At 47.2% G+C, this 20682-nt stretch overlaps 1 long non-coding RNA gene across 1 annotated transcript; it reads left to right on the top strand.

Annotated features, from left to right (window-relative positions):
• The first annotated feature begins 518 nt into the window (after positions 1-518).
• Positions 519-4256, top strand: LOC110260144 (uncharacterized). The gene is made up of 3 exons (XR_002342994.2): positions 519-817; positions 2510-2767; positions 3753-4256. It is a non-coding gene; the product is annotated as an uncharacterized LOC110260144 (long non-coding RNA).
• The last annotated feature ends 16426 nt before the right edge of the window (positions 4257-20682 follow it).

Below are 20682 nucleotides of genomic sequence, written 5' to 3'. Positions count from 1 at the left end.
GGCAACCTCCCAGAGGCAGGTGGGAGGCAGGCTGGTCTCCTCTCTAACTGTTTGCCTAGAGACTCTGCCTGGTAGCGGGACTCTCTGTGGATGGTAGTTGGCTGGCCAAACAGGTAGCTTCCTGGGAAGAGGGTTGTTGGCATGGAAGCTTTTTCCTCAAGGCCACCGACTTTAATTCAGGCTCTCCAGCCCAGTCTGGAATCTCTGGTGGCAAAGCCCCCTTCATCTTCCCACGTCTCAGACCTGAAGGAATCTCCATCTCTCGCTTCCACAAAAACCACAGCCTGTGTCGCAGGAGAGGGCGGAGAGCCATGCATCACTCCCTCTTTGGCTTTCCCTCTGGCCACCCTTGTGGCCACTCCTCTGGGTGCCCCTCCTTCTTGAGCTGGGCAGGGTGCTCCCTGCCCTGGGGGCCTGGCCCAGCTGGCCACGTGCAGGGAATGGCCGGCATGCGGGCTGAACCCAACCCAGACTGGCACGTTTCCAGCTGGTAGATGAGTTCAGGGCTCTGCTGTCCTGTCTGCCCAGCCTCCCCCTGCCTGGGACACAGGGGCTGAGGGAAATGGGGCCGCCCCTCCCTCACACACACTCTTGCTTGACGGTGGAGGGGGGGGAGGCATTTGGCGCACAGGCTCCCTTCAGTGGGGTGGAATGAGCTGCACCAGGGAGATGGGCAAAAAATAGAAACACATTGCTGAGGCTGCAGGAAGTGTGCTGGGAGCAGGGGTCCCGAGAGGACAAGAAGGAGAGGCTTCCAGGATGGAGGAGGGACTGACCCGCTTGTCTGCAGCCAGCGACCTGCCCAGGCCAGCACTTGGTGAGTTGGGAGTTGTGCCAAGTTGGCCCTGGCCCCTCCCCGCCGCCTTCCCCCGCCTTTCAACACTTTCCCCTCCCCTCCCCTCCCCCTCTTTGGAAACCAGTGCCCTCCTGGTTCTGGAAACCACATGTTCCCTTCTCTGAAGGATAACTCAGATTTAAAATATTCTCATCCCACATCAGAGCGTGTGTCACTGTGCTGTGACTGCCCCGAAGCCTCCTGCCTGGAAGATTAGAGGCTGAAACACTCACCCACACCGAGAAACCGGGGTGGCTGGGGGCAGAGGGTGAGGAAGATGGCATGGATTAAAAGGAGCAGCCCCTGGGCTCCATCAAAAAGAAACGAAGCTCTTAGATGGGGTTGGACCTGTCCAATCAGGCAGGCAAAGTGCAGTCTCGCCTTCTCCACCAACACAAGAAGGGCTCTCCCAGGGTGGGAAGCTGGGGAGGGAAGCCTAGCGGTCAGTGTGACACAGGCCGCCCCCACCCCCAACCTCCTACCACCTTGGAAGGTGAGCCGTCTCCTCGAAGCAGAGGTGGGAAGACCCCTGAGCTGGGAGTCTGGGGCACTCTCAGTTCTGGCCCCCGGATGAGCCCTGGGACCTTGAGCAGGTCACCCACTGGGCCTCAGGGTCCCTACTGGTAAAAGGAGAATAATCAGAGGTGCTGTGTGCTCCACTGCGATTAAAAGACCTGAAAGATGCAGGCAGGTTGGATGTGGGACACAGTGAGGCGCTGGAAGAATTGGGAACGGGCGGCTAAAGAGCAGTCTGGGTGTGTGGCCTTGAAGGTGCTGCTTCCCCTCTCTGGGACCGAGGGTTGACCAGCCAAGCTCGAGTGAAGTTTGGTCCCTCTCATCACCGTCTTCATTTATCTTCACCTTTTTTTTCTCTCTCTTTACAGCCGCACCTGCAGCATATGGAGGTTCCCAGCTAGGTACAATTGGAGCTGCAGCGGCCAGCCTATGCCACAGCTCATGGCAACACCGGATCCTTAACCCACTAAGCAAGGGAAGGGATCGAACCCACATCCACATGGATACTAGTCGGGTTCTTAACCTGCTGAGCTGCAACGGGAGCTCCTCTTCACCCCTTTTAAGGGATCTTTCCTGAGGAAGATTCTGCCCGCAGTTTCTATGGCATCTCTCATAACAGTTCAGAGCTACCGCCCAGGGCCTTGTCCTGGACCCTGACCTCTGAGAGGGAGCCCAAGGCAGAGGGAGAGAGGCGGCTCCTACCCTTCGGGCCCCCGGTGTCTGGGTGTTGCTTCCCTTCCCTCCACACCCCCTGGCTCCCTGGGTGGGTTTTCCTGCCCTGGTCTCTGTGATTCCCTGACAGCCAGCTCCCCACACACGGGCGGTCCCCTGCCCTTGGGTCACTTCTGGCCAAGCCTGGTCTTGGATCCTATAGTCTGGGGCTCCCCCATGGGTTCTAGGAGCAGCCCCTGGAAGTTCAGTTCTAGGAAAGCCGCCTTCTCGCCCCCTGCCCAGGTCTGACAGAGCCCTGGCCTGTGCAGACATGCTGTCAGGGAAGGGTCTGGCTGTGGACCTCCTCCGGAGGTGAGCATGACTCACAGCCATCCACACTCTCCGGAAGGGCAGGCCACTCCCGGCCGATGATGCCATGTGGGATTTTCGGTCTTCATCTCCCCCTTCGCCTCCCCCTCGGTCTTGACTTCCTCCCCTTCCCAACAGCAACGCGGTGACTGAGAAAGGAGTAATGGAAAGTGCTGGTGATGTCCCACTGCTGGCCCATGGCCCTTTGCACTAAGAGGGGCCTTCCGAGGTCACACCCCCACCCTCAGCCTCTAGGCCTGGCCACCCTCCACCCATCACACAGGCCACCCTGTCAGCTCAGACCCAGGGTCCTGAAACCTCCCAGAGGTGAGAGGGCATCCAGGTGAGACGGAGGGAGCACGCTGATGCCCGATGAGCCACACAGCGCTGGACGAGGTAGGGGTGGGGTGCTCAGAAGGCCCCTCTGTCTGCTGTGCCGCTCTTAAGGCCCCTCCTTCCTCAGGCCCTCCTTCCTGTCCCGGCCCACCTGCCTCAGGTACTCTCTGCGTCTTCTGACCATGTCTCCCTCTGCATCCTTGTCACTTTGTCCCTGCTTCTTCTCTGTCTCTAGCTCCCTCTTCTCCTGTGTCTGTCTGTCCCCATCTCACTTGATGGCTTCACTATGTTCTCGGCTGCCTCTCCCACTGTGTCTCTCGGACCCTGCTGGCATGTCTCTGCCCCACTCATCTCCTTCTGACCATTTCTCTCACCCTCCTTCCCCTCCACGCCCCTCCCCTCTGCATTCATTGCTCTGGGTTTTGAAACTCACTTTGCATAAATCTCCTGAAAGGAAGGAAGGAAGGTAGGAGGGAAAGAGGGAGGGAAGGAGTAAGAAAAGAAAGAAAGGAAGGGAAGGGAAGGAGGGAGAGAGCAATAGAGAAAGAGATGGAAGTGAGGGGGTTTCTATGGTAGTTCAGCACAAATGAATCTGACCAGCATCCATGAGGATGCAGGTTCAATCCCTGGCCTTGCTCAGTAGGTTGGGGATCTGGCGTTGCCGTGAGCTGTGGTATAGATCACAGACGTGGCTCAGATCCCACGTTGCTGTGGCTGAGGTGCAGGCCGGCAGCTACAGCCCAATTCGACCCCTAGCCTGGGAAATTCCATATGTCACAGGTACAGCCCTAAAAGGAGAAAGAAAGAAGGAAAGAAGGGAAGGAAGGAAGGAAGGGAAAAAAAGGAAAAATGAATGAAAGAAAGAAAGGGAAAGAAAGAAAGAGAGGAGGGAGGGAGGAAAGAAAGAAGGAAGGAAGGAAAGAAAGAAAAAGGAAAGAAGAGGCACCAGTTCATTTTTATCAGTGCAATGAAACCCTGGTGACTTTAGAATTTGGCCACAGGGCCTGCTCTGCTCCCTGCTGCAGCTTTTCCTCTGTTCCTCCAGGACAGCTTGTGTTGGGGGACCCTCTCTGTGTACCAGTCAGAGACGCCAGCTCCAGTGCAGCTCCCAACTGATTCCTCTATCAGGTCAGAGCAGAAACACACCAGCCACAATACACGCCCCAAAGGCACAGCCAAGCATCAGGACAGAACAGGATCCCACAGGGGCCAGGGTGTCTTTTCAAGTGGAGTAAGGTGTTTATTATGGACTGAATGTGTTCCCTCCAAATTCATATGTTGAAGCCTTAATCCCCAGTGTATTTGGAGGTGGGGCTTTGGGGCAGTTAGCAGGTTTTGGTGGGTGGGTGTGCTCCCGTGGATTAGTGCCCTTACAAGAAGAGGAAGAGAGACCAGAGCTATTTCTCTCTGCCATGAGTGGATGTGGCAAGAAGGTGACCGCCTACAAGCCAGGAAGAGAGCCCTCACCAGGAATGGAGTCAGCCAGCATCTGGATCTTGGACTTTCCAGCCACCATTCTATGAGAAATAAATGTCTCTCGTCTAAGGCACCTGGTCTATGGTATTTTGTTATGGCAGCCAGAGCTGATTAAGACACTGCCCTCTATGGGGAGACAGCAGCAGCCTGGTCAGACCTGGACCAAGGCCAATCCCATCTGTGCTCTCTGCCCTCACCTTGGCTTTCATAGCCTCTGGCTTCTGCCACACATGCTCCAGCAGGGATGTGAAGGAGGCCCCCTGTCCCCAGGGCTGGGCCTGCCTGAGGGCTGGCCTCCAACCCAGGAGCCTGGGAGCCTCACTGACTTGACTACAGAGGGCATGAAAGGCCCAGGACTGGCCCCTGGGTTAGCACAGGATACTGACCCGCTCTGCTCCTTTTGTGGGGAGAAGAAAGGAAACAGGCACTAGGACATACCCACCATTCTCTCATCACTCTCCTGCACCCCAGGAGCATCTGCGTGCTTTTTCCATGCTCAAAGGCTCCAGTCCCCAAGCTCGCATGTCCTCGGCTCACCATCCACATTCCCCACCCACATAAGACCATCACATTTGGGGAGCTGCCCGGAGAGTGCAGGGCAAATTCCTCCTCCTCCCAGTCGAAACTTAGGCCTGTGTCATGGTCATGGCAGCTACTGCTTTTTGAACATCTAAACTGTACAGACACCTACAGTTCACTACGAACTTCCTCCTGCTACATCATTTCACTGGATCCTCACAACAGGATTATCTCTGTGCATCTCTAGGGGACACCAAGGCTCTGGAGGTTAAGTGACCCCACACTGATTACAGTGAACGCAGGGTTGACCCCCTGCTCCCAGGGCTGTTCCCTGGCTAGCTAGCCTCCTGACACAAAGCCCTGCTTGGCCAAGACAACCCTATTAACCCAGAGGCACACAGAGTGCCTTCCTGCCTTTGAGCCTTTGTTTGGTCATTCCCTTGCCAAAAACGCTCTTACCCATTCTTCCTGCTCATTTAAATCACACTCATCTTGGGAGTTCCCATTGTGGATCAGTAGGTTAAGAACCTGACTAGTATCCATGAGGACAAGGGTTCGATCCCTGGCCTCACTCAGTGGGTTAAGGATCTGGTGTTGCCATGAGCTGTGGTGTAGGTCACAGACGCAGCTCATATCCCACGTTGCTGTGGCTGTGGTGTAGGCTGGAGGCTAAAGCTCAATTTGACCCCTAGCCCAGGAACTTCCATATGCTGCAGGGGCAGCCCTAAAAAAAAAAAAAAAAAAAAAATCATGCTCACCTTTCACAGCCCTGCCCCTGCCCCATCTCCACCTGAAGACCTTCCATTGCCGTCATGGAACCCACTTGTACTCAGCACCATGGAGTTTAATGAGTACAGTAGAGCCTGCTATTTGTGCCTCAGCATTCATTTTCCCCTTCTTCCTTGGTAATGGAACCCTTAAATTTTAGTGGGGTACATGGCTGCCTGGATGATAGCTTGTATTTCCCAGTTTCTATGTGGTTAAATGTAGTCAGGTTCTTGCCAATGGATATAAACAGGGTGTCATTTATGATTTTGGAGGAAGGATTCATAAAAATAGAGATGTCCTTTTTCTTCCCTCCTTTCCTACTTTCTGCCAGCTGGAATGTGGACGTGATGGCTGGAGCTCAAGCAGCCATATGCGGGCCATATGATGGATGCCAAGTTTGTGGTTGGCAAAGCAGCATGACTCAAGGAACCTAAAATCCTGATGATCATGGAGCTACACTACAATCACTAGGCTATTTACTTCCATACTTTGTTTATCTGCAGGGTTAGCAGACTTCCATTTTGTTTAAGCCATTATTATTTTGAGTGTTCTATCATTAGAGCCAAACAAAATCCTACTTGGTACAAAGCAACTACTAACAATTTTGTATTGAGCACCCGGAAAGAAAGGAATTTTATTTTTTTATTTTTTTGGTCTTTTTTTCTTAGGGCTGCACCCGCAGCATACAGAGGTTACCAGGCTAGGGGTCAAATTGGAGCTGCAGCTGCTGGCCTATACCACAGCCATAGCAATGTCAGATCCAAGCCACGTCTGTGACCTACACCACAGCTCTTGGCAATGTTGGATCCTTAACTCACTGAGTGAAGCCAGAGATTGAACAACTGGACCAGGCACTGAAGATTCAGTAGTAAGACAAACTCTTTTTCTGCAACACATTGACTGTCTATTGGGAGAAAAATACAAGTAAATGAAAATAACTTGCAATGTGATAATAATGCTTTATCATCATTTTAAGATGGCTTCATTTGTATGAAACACTGTTTTTTATGTACCATCAAGAAAAGTAACACTGCCATTCAACTGAGACAGGATGCCTTAGTAATTGTCCCATGTGACGCATGAACCAGTCACACCAACTTCCCATTACTTTGAAATATTTTATTATCTATGCCAAGGGGTTTCATAATATCTCCAGCCTTCAGTTGCCTTGCTTCAAATGTGGCAGTCCATCGTTCGCGAAGTATCTCATTAACAAAATATAACACAGCTTCATCTATTTGTATCTGCCTTTCTGTCCCATAAAGCACTTGGTTGTTGCTTTGGAAGAAGCACAGACTATGGGGATTCCTCTGATGATGAATATCTGCTTCGTTTATATTGCATTTTTGCCTTGTCACTCTGTTTCATGTCTTTCTTTGCACTCAACATTTCATTCCTCTGCTGAATCACAGCATTCTTTTCCGTTTTTTGTTTTTTTGTTTTTCTCTTTTTTCCTTTTAGGGTCACACCCGAGGCATATGGAGGTTCCCAGGCTAGGGGTCCAATCAGAGCCACAGCCGCCAGGCTATGCCACAGCCACAGCAATGCCAGATCCGAGCCACATCTGCAAACTACACCACAGCTCACGGCAACACCAGATCCTTAACCCACTAAGCAAGGCCAGGGATGGAACCCGCAACCTCATGGTTCCTAGTTGGATTTGTTTCCTCTGCGCCACGATGGGAACTCCTGAATCATGACATTCTTAAAAGCAGTTTGAATGATAGTTAAACTCAATAGATAAAATTTTAAGAATGCATAAAATTCTACTAAAGAACAATTGCCAAGTTCATACTCAAGCAAGCAGTGATAATGATATGGGGCTGAGAAACAGTGATTATGAGATGCTTTTGATTGTAAGCACAGCTCCATCTCAGATGTGAAGATGTGGGTTGGGGGGAGTACATCTCGAGGCTGAACAGGGAGGAATGGGGAATGACTGCTTAATAAGTATGGGGTTTCCAGAGTTCCTGTCATGGTACAGTGGAACCAAATCCAACTAGGAACCATGAGGCTGTGGATCCGATCCCTGGCCTTATTCAGTGGGTTAAGGATCCAGCATTGCTGTGAGCTATGGTGTAGTCGCAGACACGAATCAGATCCCGAGTTGCTGTGGCTATGGCATAGGCCGGCAGCAGTGGCTCCGATTAGACCCCTAGCCTGGGAACCTCCATATGTCATGGGTGCAGCCCTAAAAAGCAAAAATTATATAAATAAAAATAAGTATGGGGTTTCCTTTTGGGGTGATGAAAATGTGCTAGAAATAGATAATGATGATGGCTGCACACACTGTGAATGGAATAAATGCCACTGGATTGGTGTCTTTTTAAGTGATTAAAACAGTAAGTTTTACATTATGTAAATGTTACCACAATACAGAAAAAGTCTTATATTTGATGAAAATGGTAGCTGCTTTTATTTAGAAATTCCAAACACTTGTTCTAAGTACATTATATCCATAAGCAATGAAATCCTGCCAATAACTCTCTACCATAGCTAATAATAATCACTAACACTGACCATGGACATGTCAGTGACTCAGAGGCTTACAGGCACCAGTTCACTTATCCCTCACAACCCTATAAAGTTCAGTCACTTCTGCCATAATGTTTGTTTTGAAATACAAATTTGTTCCCATACGTGTGGGATATGAGGGAATAATGTGAGCATAATGCAAGTTTCCCTTTTGCTCATACATGACTTGGTCCATGAGAAATACTAGGTCTGGGCTGGCAACCACAGCCCTATGGCCAGCTGCCTATTTTTATATATAAAGCTTTATCGGACACTGGACACTCATTACTGCTAGACTATGGGTGCCTCCATGCCACAACAGCAGAGTTGGATCACTGCCACAGAGACCATAAGGCACTGCAAAGCTCAAAGTATTAATTATCTGGCCTTTTAAAAGTTTGCTGAGCCCTGTGTTCTGTGAACCCAGAAAACTACACTCAGCTGAATGGAGCCACAGAGACAAAACATGTTGGTTCTTCAGTAAGAAAGACTGTCATTGTTTGCAGGCAACATGACACTATACATGGAAAATCCTAAAGATACTACAAATCCTAACAAAACCAACGATTCAACTGAAAAATGGGCAAAAGACCTGAATAGACATCTCTCCAAAGAAGATATACAGATGGCCAACAAGCACATGCTCAACATCACCAATCACTAGAAAAATGCAAAAAGAGGCAAAAGACCTGAACTCTGCAAACTATAAGACACTGATGAGGGAAACTGAAGATGACACAAACAGATGGAAAGAAACACCATGCTCTTGGACTGGAAGAATCAATATTGTCAAAATGACTATACCACCCAGAGCCATCTAAAAATTCAGTGCAATCCCTATCAAACTACTAATGGCATTTTTCACAGAACTAGAAAAAAAATATTTTAATTTGTGTGGAAACACAAAAGACCCTGAATAGCCAAAGCAATCTTGAGAAAGAAAAGTGGAGCTGGAGGAATCAGGCTCCCTGACTTCAGACTATACTACGAAGCTTCAGTCATCAAAATAGTATGGTACTGGCACAAAAACAAAAATACAGATCAATGAGACGGAACAGAAAGTCCAGAAATAAACCCACACACCTATGATCAATTAACCTACAACAAAGGAGATAAGAATACACACTGGAGGAGTTCCCGTCGTGGCGCAGTGGTTAACGAATCCAACTAGGAACCATGAGGTTGCGGGTTCGGTCCCTGCCCTTGCTCAGTGGGTTAACGATCCGGCGTTGCCGTGAGCTGTGGTGTAGGTTGCAGACGCGGCTCGGATCCCGCATTGCTGTGGCTCTGGCGTAGGCCGGTGGCTACAGCTCCGATTCAACCCCCAGCCTGGGAACCTCCATATGCCGCGGGAGCGGCCCAAGAAATAGCAACAACAACAACAACAAGACAACAACAAAAAAGACAAAAGACAAAAAAAAAAAAAAAAAAGAATACACACTGGAGAAAAGACAGTCTTTTCGATAAGTGTTGCTGGAAAAACTGGGCAGCTACATGTAAAATAATGAAAGTAAAACATTCGTATACACCATGCACAAAAATAAACTCAAAATGGATTAAAGACCTACATGTAAGCCCAGACACTATGAAACTCCTAGAGGAAGATATAAGCAGACCACTTTTGACATAAATTGCATTGCAGTAATATGTTTTGGATCCACCTCCCAGAGTAATGAAAACTAAAACAAAAATAAACAAATGGGACCTAATTAAACTTAAAAGCTTTGTGCAGCAAGAGAAAACACAAAAAAATAATGAAAAGGAGTTCCTGCTGTAGCACAGTGGATTAAGAATCTGACTGCAGAGCTCAGGTTGCTGCAAAGGTACAGGTTCAATCCCTGGCCTGGGAACTTTCATATGCCATGGGTGTGGTCATAAAAACAAAATAAATCAAAAAGACAACCCCCAGAATGGGAGAAAATATTTGCAAATGAAGTGACCGACAAGAGATTAATCTCCAGGAGTTCCCATTGTGGCTCAGTGGTTAATGAACCTGAATAGTGTCCATGAGAACTCGGGTTTGGTCCCTGGCCTCGCTCAGTGGGTTAAGGATCTGGTGTTGCTGTGGCTGTGGTGTAGGCCGGCAGCTACAGCTCTCACTGGACTCCTGCCTGGGACTCTCCATATGGTGTGGGTGTGGGCCACCCCCCAAAAAAGAGATTAATCTGCAAAATATATAAACATCTCAGTTTTATATAAAAAATCAAATGACCCCATCAAAAAATGGTCAGAATATCTAAATGGGCAGTTCTCCAAAGAAGACATACATATGGCAAAAAAAAAATATATATATATATATATATATACATATATATACACACACACATATATGAAAAGATGCTCATCATCACTAATCATTACACAAATGCAAATCAACACTACAATGAGGTATCACCTCACACCAGTCAGAATGGCCATCATCAAAAAGTCTACAACCAACAAATGCTAGAAATGGTGCAGAGAAAAGGGAACCCTCCTACACTCTTGGTGGGAATGTAGATTGGTACAGCCACTATAGGAACCGTATGGAGGTTCCTTTAAAAAAATATATGGAGATCCCGTCGTGGCTCAGTGGTTAACGAATCCGACTAGGAACCATGAGGTTGTGGGTTCGATCCCTGGCCTTGCTCAGTGGGTTAAAGATCCAGCGCTGCCGTGAGCTGTGGTGTAGGTTGCAGACACGTTGGATCCTGTGTTGCTGTGGCTCTGGTGTAGGCTGGTGGCTACAGCTCCGATTGGACCCCTGGCCTGGGAACCTCCATAAGCCACGGGAGCAACCCTAGAAATGGCAAAAAGACAAAAAAAAAAAAAAAGCTAAATATAGAACTACCATATGATTCAGCAATCCCATTCCTGGGCATATAACAAGAAAAAAAACAATAATTCAAAAAGATTCATGCGGAGTTCCCGTCCTGGCTCAGCAGTTAATGAATCTGATTAGCATCCATGAGGATGCAGGTTTGATCCCTGGCCTCACTCAGTGGGCCTGGGATCTGGTATTACCATGAGCTGTGGTGTGGGTTGCAGACATGGCTCGGATCCTGCATTGCTGTGGCTATGGTATAAGCCAACAGCTACAGCTCCTATCCGACCCCTAGCCTGGGAACTTCCACATGCCATGGGTGCGGCCCTAAAAAGAAAAAAACAAAAGATTCACAGATCCCTATGTTCAGAGCAGCATTAGTTACAATAGACAAGACATGAAAGCAACCTAAATGTCCACTGGCAGATGAATGGATTAAGAAGATGTGATACACATATACAATGGAATACTATTCAGCCATAAAAAGAATGGCATAATGTCATCTACAGCAAGATAGATGCAACTAGAGATTCTCATACTAAGTGAAGTCAGACAGAGAAAGACAAGTATCACATGAGATAACTAATATGTGGAATTTAATTAGAAATGATACAAAAGAACTTATTCACAAAGCAGAAACAGATACAAAGATTTTGAAACCAAACTTGAGGTCACCAAAGGGGAAAGGTGAGGGGAGGGATGGATTGGGAGATTCGGAACTGGCATATACACACTACGATATACAAAATGAACAGGTAACAAGGACCTACCGTACCACACCGGGACATTTATTCAGTGCTCTGTGACCGCCGATATGGAGAAAGACTCTGTATATGCATGGCTGATGCACATTGCTGTTCACCAGAAGCTAACACAACATTGTTAAATCACCTCTACCATAAATTTTATTTAAAGATGGTAACTAGTCAGCTACAATGCAGGGCAGAGAGGGGACTGTGATGCACACAGGAGGGCCATCAGGACTGAGAGTATTTGGAAGGCTTCCCCGTGGCACTGAAGCACCCTGAACCCCGAGGTTAGATTTCAGGGTCAGGGAGGGACAGAGGCCCAGAGGCAGGAGAGGCTCCAGGGTCCTTTGGGTCCCACCTCTGCCCTCCTGGGGCTGCATTTCCCTGTGCCTCTGCTCCTGAATGGGAGGTGCCTTCTGGGTCCCGGTTGATCCCCAGAGCCCCCAGCCTTCCTCAGAGTTGGCCCCAGGGTCCCAGCAGAAAGCAGCAAAGTGTCCGATGAGACCATTTGGATTTGGAGAACAAGAGTGTTCCAACGACTCCTGACTATGCTGACCCTCAGCCAGGCTCTAACTTCCCCAGATGTGTAAGCCCCTTTTCTCCATCATTTTTTAATTTCATTTTAGACACCAGGAACTGAAACCAGAGAGAGAGAGAGAGGGAGCTGTTAGCAGAGACAGGAAATCAATGCCAATGTCCTGTGTGGTCTTAACTTTCTGGGATTCCTACTGTGACTCAGTGGTTAAGGAACCCAACTAGTATCCATGAGGACAGGGGTTCGATCCCTGGCCCCTCTCAGTGGGTTAAGGATCCGGTACTGCCATGAGCTGTGGTCACAGACTTGGCTCGGATCTGGCGTGGCTGTGGCTGTGATGTAGGCAGGTGGCCGTAGTTCCAATTCGACCCCTAGCCTGAGAACTTCCATATGCCATATGGCCCTAAAAAGACAAAACAAAAACAAAAACTTGCTGTGATTCAATTAAGCTCATTGAGTTAGAATCTCCCGAGCAGCAGCTGAGGAGAGTCCAGCCCCGTGCTGGGTGGGGGGGACACTATTCAACCCCCAAGAGACCCTCTCTGCTCTGTCCCATGGGATGCATCCATGCATCCTTTCTCCCAGAAGACTCAGGAACTTTAGACTGATCTCAACACAGCTGCCTCTCCTTCGGCTTGTCCACTAGACCCTTCAGGTTTCTTAGGTGGGATTCAGTCACCAGCCCACGGGCGCCATCGTGCAGGGATCCCATCCTCAGCCCCCTAAGAAGCTCTGACGAAGCCCCCTTATTAGCTGATGTGAGAGGCAGGCGCCATCCACTCCTCTTTCTCAGCATTCAATAAATAAATTCTTTCCCCTGATTCCTCTCCAAGAACCTGACCCTCAACCACAAAAAGAGCTGTAAGATTAGTAAAGTTTTTAAATATCTTTTAATTTGCCTTCTACTGCAGTGACTCTGGGAATAGATACCTATCGTCTTAAGATCTCAGCAGAAACTTCCATTGTGACATCCCATTTCACCCCCTCCCCAGGCCTGAGGAATTGGAGACCAAAGAGCCCTTCACAGATAGCCTCCCCGACTGACCAGTCAGACCCTCCCCAGGAGAGAGAGGCCTTCAGGCTTGGTCCCCAGCCACATCCTGCCTGCTCTGGGGCCAGTCCCACTGGTAGCAGAACCCTAGGCTGTGTGGTGAGAAAGAGGCCTGGGGGACCTGGTGTGTTGTCACTTCCTCCATCTGTGACCTTCTACAAACTATGGACTTCACTGATGTGCATTTTCCTCACCATAAAATGGACAGAAAAATAACAATAATGCAGTCCTGGTTTCCCAGAGCCACTGTCAGAATTGCATGTCAAGGGGAACCCCAGTGGATCCAATGAATTCATTCAGCTCCCGGACAATAAGCCATAATTGAAGCCTCCTGGGTACCCCGGGGCTCTGGCATAGGCAGGGTGGGAGGCAGGGAGAGTATGGGGGTCTTGCTTGCCATCCAGTTGGGCAGACAACAGGCACATGGCTGAAGACAGAAATAACAGCTAGCCCACGCCACGTAACAGCTACGGGGACGATTCAAGGCTGGCCATGGATCCCTAGTCAAATCAGCAGCTCCCTGTGACTCCAGAAGAATTGGGAAGAAATACATAATGCTGATTTGGGACAGCCTTTTAGAGGGGGTAGGCCTGGGGCAGGACCCCGACAGGAAGTAAGATTGGACTGGGGTTGGGGGATGGGGAAGAGGAGGGAAATCTCTCCCCAAGGCCTCCCCGTGCAGAAGGCTCTGGAGTGCGGGGTAAACAGAATCACTCACTTGCCTCGCGTGACTAGACATTTTAGACTCACAAACCAGCTGGCAAAAGAATGTAGGGGCTGATGGTTCTGAACCTTGGCTGCTCACTGGAATCACCTGGGGTTCTTTTAAGAACTACTAATGCTTGCGTCCTAACCCAGACACTCCCAAATAATTGCTTTGGGGGTTGGTCTGGATCCTGGGATTTTATTTATATATTTATATATTTATTTATTTACTTTGCATTTTAGGGCCGCACCTGTGGCATATGGAGGTTTCCAGGCTAGGGCTGAAATCGGAGCTACAGCTGCTGGCCTACGCCACAGCCACAGCAATGCCAGATCCAAGCAGCACCTGCAACCTACACCACAGCTCACGGCAACACCAGATCCTTAACCCACTGAGTGAGGCCAGGGATCGAACACATCCTCATGGATGCTAGTGGGGCTCATTAACCACTGAGACACGAAGGGATCTCCCAGGCACTGGGATTTTTAAAGTATCTCAGGAGATTCTGATTTGCAGCCAGGGCGGTGAACCACTGCTAGCCTCACAAACCTCAGAGGGAGCGGTATGGCTTCTGCTTTAAAAAAAAAAAAAAGCTTGAAGAGAAAGCAACTTTATTTTTAAATGCCAAACTGCCAGGGTAGGGTGGTGGTGTCAAATTTCCGCACTACCTTTGCCTGCCTCCAGCCACTGCCCCCACATTCTTGCAGCTGCTCCAATAAAGCCAAGCTCTTGCTCAGAATGCTTCTTTCCCTTCCTGGAAAATTCTATGCCCAGGAAACTCCAGCTTGACTGTGGGGGCATCTTGTTCTCAGGGCTCTTCTGTGCTTGTCAAAGTGCTCGGAGCCCCCAGCAGCATGAAGTTTTGCTCAAAGGTCATAGGGGAAAAAAACAAACAAACAAACAAACAAAAAACCCAAAGGTCATCAGGTAACAAAGAATTTTCCAGAGGGTGGGAGCTCCCCAAGGAGGCTGCAGCAGAGGACAAGTGGAAAGGGTGCTGGATGTGGGGGCCAGGATACCCCCACCCAAGTTCTGACACTGCCACTAACTGGCTCCTCCCTCTGAGCCTCAACATCCACATCTGTGAAATGGGGGTGGTCCTGGTGACCCCCAAGCTTCCTCCTCCCCCTGGCCCTCGGAGATGTCAGAAGCGGCTCCAAGCTGAATACAGCTGCGCCCGAGGGCAGCTCACCTCCGGGCTCTGCTTCCTGGGGCCTCCGCCAAGCCCTGGGCTTCCTGCCTGGCGAGCCACGGGCACAACGGGCCTTCACAGAGTCTCCATGTGGTTTTCCTGGGGAGCAGGTCGAGGAGGTGGGGAGCCTCGCAGAGCTAACACAAGGCTTCGTCTGTGTCCAGCTGAGGGAGGGTGGACTGAGCAGCCTACGAAGACTCTACCTTGCCTCTGGATTTTTCCATGGCCTTTTTCAGAACCTTTCATTTGATCATCAAAGAACCCTGTGGCAGGAGAGACCAGTAAGGACCACCAGCTGCATTTCACACCTGAGGGAGCCGAGGAGCTGAGGTGCAGTGAGGCAAGGTGATGCTGGAGCATGCAGTACACCAGAGCGGTCAAGGGCAAGTGCTACCCACCACTTGACCTTTCTAAGCCTCAATTTTCTCACCCAAGAAAGTAAATACTCTTAACTGCTCTGGTAGCCCTGCCCAGGCTCCATGGTGAGGGAGGCTCGGTGTCCCCTTTGAGCAGGAGGTGGGACCCAAGAGCCAAGCCAGTGCAAAGGCAGGCCTCTGAGAGATCCGGGGGTGGGGGGTGGGGGGTGGCAGGTGGTGTTCTAGAACTTTCAGAACTTCATTTCCTATCAGTCAGCAGCAGCCCTAGCAGTCAGGCATTCTTTGCACTGTTTTGCAGAGAGAGGAGAGGCTGAGGGTCCGTACACAGCCAGCCACACAGTCCAAGTCGTTTTTCCCCCACTTTGTGCTGGCCCCTTGGACTCGGGTTTAGCTCAAGGACAAGTGCTGATTCTGTGTCATCCCCTCCCTCCAGAAAGACTGCCTTTGGGACCAATCAGGCTCAGCCCCAGGCTGAGGCAGTTGAGGAAACCAGGAAAGGAAGTCACTGAATTTGGGAAACTTGGGCTTGGAGATCACCCCTGTCTTCAGACCAGCGGATTTTTACAGAGACAGTTTACAGAGATTAAAGAGTTACATAATTTTTTAAGACCTGGGAAAACTAGAAGAAGAGAAACTTAAATATTCAACAAATCTCTGGAGGGAGAATGTCTTTTATTGCTTCTTAGGGCTGTACCCATGGCATATGGAGGTTCCCAGGCTAGAGGTCCAATCAGAGCAGTAGCTGCCTGCCTACATCACAGCCACAGCAACACAGGATCCAAGCTGCGGCTGCGACCTACACCACAGCTCGCAGCAATGCCAGATCCTTAACCCACTGAGCAAGGCCAGGGACTGAACCCACTTCCTCATGTATACCAGTTGGGTTTGTTATCACTGAGCCACAATGGGAACTCTGAGAATGTCTTTTATTAAACTTGGAAATTATTGATGAAATCACAGAGGAAAGATGAGCAGGTCTGACTACAGAAAAACGTACATTTTCTGGATTAAAAAAAAAAAAGACTTAGGGCAAATGGGGAGAAATCTCGACGGCAAATAAGGGAGATAAAAAGTTATTTTCTGTTTTTATTTATATTCCGCCTCCTTCCTAAAAAGTTTTGGGAAGCAAATACTTCCTAAAGAATGCATACAAACTGACAGTTCAAAAACAAAGAGCCTTATACACAAATGGACAAGGGGCATAAAAAAGCACTTTACGTAACACAAATTATGACTGGTAAACAGGTTTACAGAAAAACGCCTGACCTAGCAAATCACCAGAGAAATGCAGTTAAATAGAAAAAAATTTCGACCAGTGCTCATGCAGGGGTGATAAGAATTACATGATACAATTCTTAAGGAAAATATGGTGATACTGAGAACTATAAAAATGCTTATTCTCTTCAACAGCGTTATATTACTCTTGGGGATTTATGCCAAAGATTCTAAAATGTGGGAAGAATCAGATACACAAAGATGCTCATTGCGACATTAAAAACCAACCAAAAAAAGCTGAAAATTGAAAATGACCTAAATGTCCTAAAGCAGAGCTTAACTAAAGCTGGCTCCATCCACTCAATGAAATACAATGCTGCTCTCCTAAATGAAGTTCACAGAGGCTTATGGTAAATAAAAATGCCTACAACAAAATGTTAAGTTTAAAAAGGAGGATATAGAATTGCAGCATTCATAATATACAGTGTCAATATAGCTATGTATGCATACAGATTTGAGAAAGACTAGTCTGTCCCCAACATGTGCAGGGCCTGGGGCAGGGGTACAAATGGACACCACATGCCAAATGCCTAAATATTAAATAATTATTATTGATTAAATATTCAACTTAATTTAATATGTACTCAACTGATATTAATTTAATAATTAGACCTCTGATTTACTATAAATTAAATATAACAATATTAGATATTTAAATAAAATTACTTACTACATATTAAACTACTAAATAATTTACACTAACAAGTTGTCAAAAAAAAAAAAATGCCAAGCCAGCGCCTCCTTGCTTGCCTGCCCACTTGCATCTCTCACAAGCATCCTATCTTAATAAATCTATTTCTGGCCTATCAAAAAAAAGTCAAATATTCTCCTGCCTTGTGGTGTTAAGATACCTGTGGTAATCTCTAAAGCAACCACTAATAATTCAACAGTTTTTTAAAAACTTTATCATAGTTGATCTATAATGTTCTGTCAATTTTTGCTGCACAGCAGAGTGACCCAGTCATATACACACACACACACACACACACACACACACACATATATATATATATATATATACTCTTTTTCTCATATTATCTTCCATCATGTTCTATCGTAAGTGACTGGACACAGATCCCTGTGCAATACAGCAGGGCCTCATTGCTTATCCATTCTAAATGTAACACTTTGCATCTATTAACCTCAAACTCCCAGTCCATCTACTCCCTCCTCCCTCCCCCTTGGCAACCACAAATCTGCTCTCCGTGACTATGAGTCTTAACAGACATAGCTTGGAAAATGAACAAAGAGGGAGTTCTTTTGTGGTGCAGAGGGTTAAGGATCTGGTGTTGTCAGTCCAGTGGCTCAGTGGTGGCTGTTGTGGCATTGGTTTGATCGCTGGCCCCAGAACTTCCACATGCTGCAGGCGTGGCAAAAACAAATGAATGAACAAACAAAGAAATTAAAATGATATGTTAGAAGGAGTTCCTGCCATGGTGCAGTGGGTTAAGAATCCAACTGTAGCAACTTGGGTCGCTGCAACGGTGCAGGTTCGATCCCTGGCCCCGGCATGGTGGGTTAAAAGATCTGGCATTGCCACAGCTGTGGCCTAGGTCTCAGCTGTGGCTTGGCCTCAACTCCTGGCCTTGGAACGTCCATAGTCCACAAGTGCAGCCATAAATTAAAGCATTTTTTGAAAAGGAAAAAAAAAAAAATGACCTGCTGGAAGAATATCTATTTAACACAAAGGAAGGCAGTAAAGGAGAAACGGAAGAATAAAGGAGACATGAGACATCAAAAATAAACAGCAAAATGGTACATGTAAATCTAGTCAGAGCAATAATTACTGCATGTTTACCTTTCCCCCAAAATGTATATGTGGAAGCCCTAACCCCAATGTGATGGTATTTGGAGGCAGTGCTTTGGGGAAGTAATTAGGTTTAAATAAAGTGGTAAGAGTGGGGCCCCCCATGATGGAATTAGTGCCCTTATAAGAAGAGAAAGAGAGACCAATCACTCTCTCTGCCATGTGAGGAGGCAGGGAGAAGGCAGCCATCCACAAGCCAGGAAGAGGGCCCTCATCAGGGACTGAACCTGCCAGCATCTGGGTCTGGGACTTCTCAGGCTCCAGAACTGTGAGGAATACCTATCTGCTGTTTCAGCCACCCTTCTAGGGTATTTTGTTACAGCAGCTCGAGCTAAGATAATTATATTGAACCATAGCTGCATTATTTATGATACCTCAAAACGAGAAAAAAACTCAAATGTCCATCAACTAACGAATGGATAAACAATGGAATGCTAGTCAGCAATTAAAGAGAAATGAGCTACTGACACAGGTTATAACATGGATAAACTTCAAAAACTTGATGCTAAATGAAAGAAGCCAGACACAAAAGAACACATCTGTTATGATTCCATTTATCCTGACATATCCAAAACAGGAAAACCTATAGCGGCCAGCTGGGGCTGGCAGTTTAACAGCAATTAACTGCAAATGGCCCAACAGGTTTTTTGGAGGGTGATGGAAATGTCCTAACACTAAATTATGATGACGGTTATGGTGATGTACAGTGTAAATGCGCTAAACATCGCTGAATTGTGCGGCTACAATGGGTGAAATTTACAGTACATAAATTACACGTCAATAAAACTATTTTAAAAAATACAGTGAATGTTTTTTGGAGTTCCCACTGTGGTACAGTGGAAACAAATCTGACTAGTAACCGTGAGGTTGTGGGTTCAATCTCTGGCCTTTTCAGTGGGTTAAGGATCCAGCATTGCTGTGAGCTGTGGTGTAGGTTGCAGACATGGTTCAGATCTGGTGTTGCTGTGGCTCTGGTGTAGGCCAGCAGCGGACTCTGACTCGACCCCTAGCCTAGGAACCTCCATATGCCATGGATGTGGCCCTAAAAAAAAAATTAAAAATATATGTACTAAACATTTTTTAATTGTGTTGCAAATGATACCATCAAGAAGATGAAAAGACCACCCACAGATGGGATAAAATATTTGCAGACCGTATATCTTATAAGTGACTTGTATCCAGAATATATAAAGTACTCTTACCATTCAATAATAAAAGATAAATAACCCAACATAAATATGGGCAAAGGATCAAAACAGACATTTCTCAAAAGAAGATAAACAATGAGCGCATGAAAGATGCTCAATATCACTAAGCATTAGGGAAACCCAAACCAAAACCACAAAACCACACTTGATACCACTTCATACCCACAAGGATGGGTACAATCAAAAAGATGGATGAGTAAAGGTTAGCAAGGATATGGCACCCTCATCTATAGCTGGAGGGAATGTAAAATGGTGCAGTCATTTTAGAAAACAGTTTGGCAGTTCCTCAAATTGTTAAACATGAAGTTCCCCTCGGACCCAGAAATTCCGCTTGAGTACAGAGAAATGAAAACATATGTCCACAAGAAAACTTGTACATGAATATTCCTAACTGCAGTATTTGTAACAGCCTCAAAATAGAAACAACCCAAATATCCATCAACTGATAAAAGAATAAGTTAAATGTAGTATACCCATAGAGTAGACTCTTATTCATCAATAAAAAGGAATGAATGGATAAGCAGTGAGTTCCTACTGTACAGCCCAGGGAACTTTATCCAGTCTCTTGTGATAGACTATGACGAAAGATAATACGAGAAAGGGAATGTGTCTATATATACATATGTAATACATATATAAATGTACGACTGGGCCACTTTGCTGTGCAACAGAAAATGGCATAATATTGTAAATCAACTATACTTCATTTCTTAAAAATTTTTTAAATAAAAATAGAAATGAATGGAGAACTGATACATGCTATAACATGGATGAGCCTTGAAAATATGCTAAGTAAAAGGAGCCAATCACCAAGAACCAAGTATTGATTAGGCAAATCTACAGCGATGGAAAGTAGCCTAGTAGTTACTTAGGACTGGGGGGTTTGGAGGAAAATAGGGAATGAGTACTAATGGGAATAGTGTTTCTTTTGAGGGTGACGAAAAGTTCTAAAACTGTGGTGATGGTTTGCGAACATGTTAAAAACTAATGCACTG

This window comes from Sus scrofa, chromosome 3 (assembly GCF_054392235.1).
Source record: "Sus scrofa isolate SSC_HxYL_T2T_F1_AM1 chromosome 3, Sscrofa_HxYL_maternal_Yorkshire_Landrace_v2.0, whole genome shotgun sequence".
NCBI lineage: Eukaryota > Metazoa > Chordata > Mammalia > Artiodactyla > Suidae > Sus > Sus scrofa.
Note: the sequence above shows the minus strand (reverse complement) of the source record. Positions and strands in the feature narration are given on the sequence as shown.